The 7,576-nt window shown below is 57.9% G+C and overlaps 1 long non-coding RNA gene across 2 annotated transcripts in view; it reads right to left on the reverse strand.

Annotated features, from left to right (window-relative positions):
* Positions 1–6,020, reverse strand: part of LOC140196505 (uncharacterized) — a 122,180-nt gene extending 116,160 nt beyond the window's left edge. For both annotated transcript variants that reach the window (XR_011885724.1, XR_011885725.1), the window contains exon 1: positions 5,718–6,020. This is a non-coding gene — a long non-coding RNA (uncharacterized lncRNA). The remainder of the gene's footprint in view (positions 1–5,717) is intronic.
* Positions 6,021–7,576: the final 1,556 nt, after the last annotated feature.

Raw genomic sequence — 7,576 nt, forward strand, 5'->3', positions numbered from 1 at the left:
GACATCGAGAGCCGGGGTCGTCGAGAGGCAGAGAGACCCAGGGACATCGAGAGGTAGAGAGACCTGAGGACATCGAGAGGTAGAGAGACCTGGGGATATCGAGAGGCAGAGAAACCCGGGGATATCGAGAGACAGGAAACCCGGGGACATCGAGAGGCAGAGAGACCCGGGGTCTTCGAGAGCCAGAGAAACCCGGGGTCATCGAGAGGCAGAGAGACCCGTGGACATCGAGAGGTAGGGAGACCCGGGGACATCAAGAGGCAGAGAGACCCGGAGTCATCGAGAGGCAGAGAGACCAGAGGACATCGAGAGGCAGAGAGACCCGGGGACATCGAGAAGTAGAGATACCCGGGGACATTCAGAGATAGAGTGACCCGGGGATATCGAGAGGCAGAAAGACCCGGGGACATCGAGAGGTAGGGAGATCCGAGGACATCGAGAGGTAGGGAGACCCGGCGACATCGAGAGGCAGAGTATCCTGGGGTCATCGAGAGGCAGAGAGACCAGAGGACATCGAGAGGTAGAGAGACGCGGGGACATCGAGAGGCAGAAAAACCCAAGGACATCAAAAGGTAGAAAGTCCCGGGGGCATCGAGAGGTAGAGGGACCCGGGGTCATCCAGAGGTAGAGAGAACCGGGGTCATCGAGAGGTAGATAGACCTGGGGACATCGAGAGGTAGGGAGATCCGAGGACATCGAGAGGCAGAGAGACCCGGGTACATCGAGAGGCAGAGAAACCAGGGTCATCGAGAGGCAGAGAGACCAGAGGACATCGAGAGGCAGAGAGATCCGGGGACATCGAGAGGTAGAGAGACCCCGGGACATCGAGAGGCAGAGATACCCGGGGACATTGAGAGGTAGAGAGACCCGGGGACAGCGAGAGGTAGGGAGATCCGAGGACATCGAGAGGCAGAGAGACCCAGGGTCATCGAGAGGCAGAAAGACCCGAGGACATCGAGAGGTAGGGAGATCCGAGGACATTGACAGGCAGATAGACCTGGGTACATCGAGAGGCAGAGAAACCCGGGGTCATTGAGAGGCAGAGAGACCAGAGGACATCGAGAGGCAGAGAGACCCGGAGATATCGAGAAGTAGAGAGACCCGGGGACATCGAGAGATAGAGTGACCCGGCGATATCGAGAGGCAGAAAGACCCGGGGACATCGAGAGGTAGAGAGATCCCGGGACATCGAGAGGTACGGAGATCCGAGGACATCGAGAGGTAGGGAGACCCGGGGACATCGAGAGGTAGAGAGACCCGGGGACATCGAGAGATAGAGTGACCCGGGGATATCGAGAGGCAGAGAGACCCGGGGAAATCGAGAGGTAGGGTGATTCGAGGACATCGAGAGGTAGAGAGACCCGGGTCATCGAGAGGTTGGGAGATCCGAGGACACCGAGAATCCGAGGGGGACACCGAGAGGCAGAGAGACCCGGGGACATCGACAGGCAGAGAGACCGGGGACATCAACAGCCAGATAGACCCGGGGACATCGAGAGCCAGGGTCGCTGAGAGTTATTGCGACCCGGGGACATCGAGATGTAGAGAGACCCGGGGACATTGAAAGGTAGAGAGACCCGGAGACATCGAGAGGCAGATAGACCCAGGGACATCGAGAGGCAGATAGACCCGGGGACATCGAGAGGCAGAGAGAGCCCCAGTCATCGAATGGTAGAGAGACCCAGGGATATCGAGAGGCAGCGAGACCCGGGGACATCGAGAGGCAGACAGACCCGGGGTCGTCGAGAGGTAGAGAGACCCGAGGACATCGAGAGGTAGAGATACCCGGGGTGATCGACATGCAGATAGACCCGCGGACATCAAGAGGCAGAGAGACCCGAGGACATCGAGAGGTAGGGAGACCCGGGGACATCGAGAGATAGAGTGACCCGGGGATATCGAGAGGCAGAGAGATCCCGGGACATCGAGAGGTACGGAGATCCGAGGACATCGAGAGGTAGGGAGACCCGGGGACATCGAGAGGGTAGAGAGACCCGGGGACATCGAGAGATAGAGTGACCCGGGGATATCGAGAGGCAGAGAGACCCGGGGAAATCGAGAGGTAGGGTGATTCGAGGACATCGAGAGGTAGAGAGACCCGGGGTCATCGAGAGGTTGGGAGATCCGAGGACACCGAGAGGCAGAGAGACCCGGGGACATCGACAGGCAGAGAGACCCGGGGACATCAACAGCCAGATAGACCCGGGGACATCGAGAGCCAGGTGTCGCTGAGAGTTATTGCGACCCCGGGGACATCGAGATGTAGAGAGACCCGGGGACATTGAAAGGTAAGGTAGAGAGACCCGGAGACATCGAGAGGCAGATAGACCCAGGGACATCGAGAGGCAGATAGACCCGGGGACATCGAGAGGCAGAGAGAGCCCCAGTCATCGAATGGTAGAGAGACCCAGGGATATCGAGAGGCAGCGAGACCCGGGGACATCGAGAGGCAGACAGACCCGGGGTCGTCGAGAGGTAGAGAGACCCGAGGACATCGAGAGGTAGAGATACCCGGGGGTGATCGACATGCAGATAGACCCGCGGACATCAAGAGGCAGAGAGACCCGAGGACATCGAGAGGGTAGAGAGACCCGGGGACATCGAGAGCAGGGGTCGTCGAGAGGCAGAGAGACCCGGGGACATCGAGAGGTAGAGAGACCTGGGGACAGCGAGAGGCAGAGAAACCCGGGGGCATCGAGAGGCAGGGAGACCAGAGGACATCGAGAGGCAGAGAGACCCGGGGACATCGAGAGGTAGAGAGACCCGGGGTCGTTGATAGGGAGAGAGACCTGGGGATATCCAGAGGCAGAGAGACCCCGGGAAATCGAGAGGTAGAGAGACCATGGGACATCGAGAGCTTGAGAGACCTGGGGACATCGAGAGGTAGAGAGACCCGGGGACTTCGACAGGCAGGGTGATCTGGGGATATTGAGAGGCAGATAGACCCGGGGACATCGAGGGGGTAGAGAGACCCAGGGACATCGAGAGGCATATAGACCCGGGGACATTGAGAGGCAGAGAGACCCGGGGTCGTCGAGAGGTAGGGTGACCCGAGGACATCGAGAGGTAGAGACCCGGGGACATCGATAGGTAGAGAGACCCGGGGACATCGATAGGCAGAGAGACCCACGGACATCGAGAGGCAGAAAAACCCGAGAACATCGAGAGGCAGACAGTCACGGGGGCATCGAGAGGTAGAGGGACCCGGGGTCATCGAGAGGTAGAGAGAACCGGGGTCATCGAGAGGTAGAGAGACCCGGGGTCATCGAGAGGTAGGGAGATCCGGGGACATCGAGAGGCAGATAGACCCGGGGACATCGAGAGGCAGAGAGACCCGGGGACATCAAAAGGTAGAGAGCCCCGGGGATATCGAGAGGCAGAGAGACCCTGGGACATCGAGAGGCAGAGAGACCAGGGTATATCGAGAGGTAGAGAGACCCGGGGAAATCGAGAGGTCGAGAGACCCGGGGACATCGAGAGATAGAGATACCCGGGGATATCCAGAGGTAGAGAGACCCGGGGAAATCGAGAGGTAGAGAGACCCGGGGACATTGAGAGGAAGAGAGACCCGGGGAGATCGACAGGCAGTTAGACCCGGGGACATCGAGAGGCAGAGAGATCCGGGGACATCGAGAGGCAGAGAGACCCGGGGACATCGAGAGGCAGAGAGACCCAGGGACTTTGAGAGGCAGAGAGACCCGGGGTCGTCGACAGGAAGAGAGACCCGGGGATATCCAGAGGCAGAGAGATCCAGGGAAATCGAGGGGTAGAGAGACCCGGGGACATCGAGAGGTAGAGAGACCCGGGGACATCGAGAGGCAGAGAGACCCGAGGACAGCGAGAGGCAGAGAGACCCGGGGACATCGAGAGGTTGAGAGACCTGGGGTCATCGAGAGGTCTGGAGATCCGAGGACACCGAGAGGCAGATAGACCCGGGGACATCGAGAGGCAGAGAGACCTGGGGACATCGAGAGGCAGAGAGACACGGGGACATTGAGAGGCCAGAGAGACCCGGGGAGATCGACAGGCAGATAGACCCGGGGACATCGATAGGCAGAGAGACCCGGGGATATTGAGAGGCAGGGAGATCCGAGGACATCGAGAGGCAGAGAGACCCGGGGACATCGAGAGGTAGGGAGATCCGAGGACATCGAGAGGCAGAGAGACTCGGGGACATCGAGAGGTAGGAAGATCCGAGGACATCGAGAGTTAGAGAGACCCGGGGACATCGAGAGGTTGAGAGACCCGGGGATGTCGAGAGGTAGAGAGATCCGGGGACATCGAGAGGTAGGGTGATCTGGGGACATCGAGAGGCAGATAGACCCGGGGACATCGAGAGGCAGAGAGACCCGGGGACATCGAAAGGTAGAGAGAACCGGGGACATCGAGAGGCAGAGAGACCCATGGACATCGAGAGGTAGAAAGTCCCGGGGACATCGAGAGCCGGGGTCGTCGAGAGGCAGAGAGACCCGGGGACATCGAGAGGCAGAGAGACCCGGGGACATTGAGAGAGAGAGAGACATGGGGACATCGAGAGACAGAGAGACCCGGGGATATCGAGAGGCAGAGAGACCCAAGGACATCGAGAGGTAGATAGACCTGGGGACATCGAGAGGCAGAGATACCCGGGGACATCGAGAGCCAAGGTCGTCGAGAGTTAGAGAGACCCGGGGTCATCGAGAGGTAGGGAGATCCGAGGACATCGAGAGGCAGAGAGACTTGGGGACATCGAGACGCAGAGAGATCCGGGATCATCGAGAGGTTGAGAGAGCCGGGGACATTGAGAGTCAGAGAGACCCGGGTATATCGACAGGCAGATAGACCCGGGGACATCGAGAGGCAGAGAGACCCGGGGACATCGAGAGGTAGGAAGATCCGAGGACATTGAGAGGCAGAGAGACCCGGGGGACATCGAGAGGCAGAGAGACCAGAGGACATCGAGAGGCAGAGAAACCAGAGGACATCGAGAGGCAGAGAGACCCGGGGACATTGAGAGGTAGAGAGACCTGGGTCGTCGACAGGAGAGAGACCCGGGAATATCGAGAGGCAGAGAGACCTTGGGACATCGAGAGGCAGAGAGACCCGGGACATCGAGAGGTAGAGAGACCTGAGGACATCGAGAGGTAGAGAGACCTGGGGATATCGAGAGGCAGAGATACCCGGGGACATCGAGAGGCAGAGAGACCCGGGGTCATCGAGAGACAGAGAAACCCGGGGTCATCGAGAGGCAGAGAGACCCGGGGACCATCAAGAGGTAGGGAGACCCGGGGACATCGAGAGGCAGAGATACCCGGGGACATCGAGAGGCAGAGAGACCTGGGGTCATCGAGAGGCAGAGAAACCCGGGGTCATCGAGAGGCAGAGAGACCCGGGGGATATCGATGGGTAGGGAGGACCCCAGGGACATCAAGAGGCAGAGAGACCCTGGGACATCGAGAGGCAGAGAGACCCAGTGTAACCGTTCCGTTATTTTGGCTCGTGTATGTCTAGGGGAAATCCCGCCCAGCACCTGCTTCAGCAGTCCCCCTCAGGGTCAATCGTCGCCCGAATCAATCACAAACATCAATCATCAGCCAGCACACCCAGTAAATTTTAACACATACACTTTATAGATATTACTAATTCTAGGGCATTAATATACATGTGATACAGAGAGGAAAGTAATGAAAAAAAAAGGCGCCAACACTTATTCAAAGTCCAAGTTCTTCGCGCGCTACCGTTGGAGCTCAAGTTCGACGTCAGACGACCACCCCGAATTCCGTCGACCCACGGCTCGGGACCACCCGAAGTGATCGACCGGAGCCTCTCCGCACGTCCGCCGTCCTCCTCGTCTCTCCTCCCGACTCCCCGCCAAAACTCAGTCCACAGTCATATCATACAGCATGGCATCCGAAAACAAAACGATACATAACCACCCATTGGCTAATAGCACCCTCTTATCACCCTCTAAACCACAATAAACTGCTAGCGCAAACTCTCTGCAGCGTTAAAACACAACAAAGCCGCATTCCACAGATTAACATAACAAAAATCGCCATTTTAAATGTAACAAAAGAAAGACCCCGTACACTCTCTCCCCCCACCTAAAAAAAGTCATGCCCTCATGACGTTAACAGAATTCACTAGTACTCCTTGTAAAACACAAAACCCAACCCAGGTGCATAAAGCAGTGACATAACTTTGCAGGGCAGTAGAGATTACACCCTGCTCTCCCGGCGCTATATAAGTGAGTCTTTCCGGGGGATGCCTACTCCTCTGAGGCCTCAGGACTTCCTCTGTGGACTCTCCCTGTTCAGACACCCCAGGTGACCCCTCGAGCCGATCTGTCGGACCTTCCCCTTCACCGGGATCCCTCTGCCCCGGTGAGCCCTCTGGCTCGGGTTCTGCCTCCACCCTCTCCTCCCCCCAATGCCGGCTGTAATACAGGCGGCTCTGCAACACCCTCCCTCGGTCCCCCTGACTCAGTGATGGAAGGGCCAAGAGTCTCTTCTCCTGGCACCGGGGAATCAGCGAACGGAAGCAGGTACCACACGTCCGAATCATCATCTTCCGATGACGTATCCCTTCTCGAGGTGGGGACCGGCCCCGTTTTCTTCGCAGCGGCCTCTTCCCGCGCCCCGCGCCCTCGCAGAGTCCTCGTACTAGGAGTAAACTCCCATTCGGACTCTAGGTCCATCTTCACCTCTCGACCCAGAGGCAACAGGTGGTTCCGATGGAGTACCTTGACAGGCCCCTGCCCGCCCTCAGGTCTCACCCGGTAAACCGGGAGATTCGGCATCTGACTCTCCACCACATATGGGGTGGCTGCCCAACGGTCCGCCAACTTGTGCTTACCCTGTAGTCCTAAATTCCGGATGAGGACTCGGTCTCCCGGCAATAGCTGGACGAACTTTACCTTCTGATCATACCTCCTTTTATTCCGCTGGTTCTGCTTGGTGGCTGCCGCCTCAGCCAACTCGTACGCCCTTTTCAACTCTCTCCTCATATCGGACACGTACTTCAGACATGGCTTCGAAGGTATTTCCCCCGCTTCAGTCCCAAAACACAGATCAATGGGCAACCTCGCTTCCCGTCCGAACATCAGATAGTAGGGCGAGTACCCCGTAGCATCATTGCGAGTACAATTGTAACAATGAACCAAATGGGCGATGTGCTGACTCCACTTACTCTTCCGTCCAATCTCCAAGGTGCCGAGCAATGTCCAGCAGGGTCCGGTTAAACCTCTCGGGCTGAGGATCACCCTGAGGGTGATAGGGGGTGGTTCTGGACTTTTCAACCCCAAGCATATCCAGCAATTCATGGATAAGCCTGCTCTCGAAGTCCCGTCCCTGATCACTGTGGATCCGCCGGGGAAGGCCATAATGAACAAAGTACTTCTCCCATAACACCTTCGCCACTGTAGTCGCTTTCTGATCCTTAGTAGGAAAAGCCTGCGCATATCTAGTGTAGTGATCCGTGAGGACCAAAACATTCGCGGTATTGCTGGTGTCCGGCTCAATAGACAGGAAATCCATACACACCAGGTCCATGGGTCCTGCACTCTGCAAGTGGGATAACGGAGCCGCCTGCGCAGGCA

The sequence above is a fragment of the Mobula birostris genome, chromosome 4 (assembly GCF_030028105.1).
Source record: "Mobula birostris isolate sMobBir1 chromosome 4, sMobBir1.hap1, whole genome shotgun sequence".
Lineage (NCBI taxonomy): Eukaryota > Metazoa > Chordata > Chondrichthyes > Myliobatiformes > Myliobatidae > Mobula > Mobula birostris.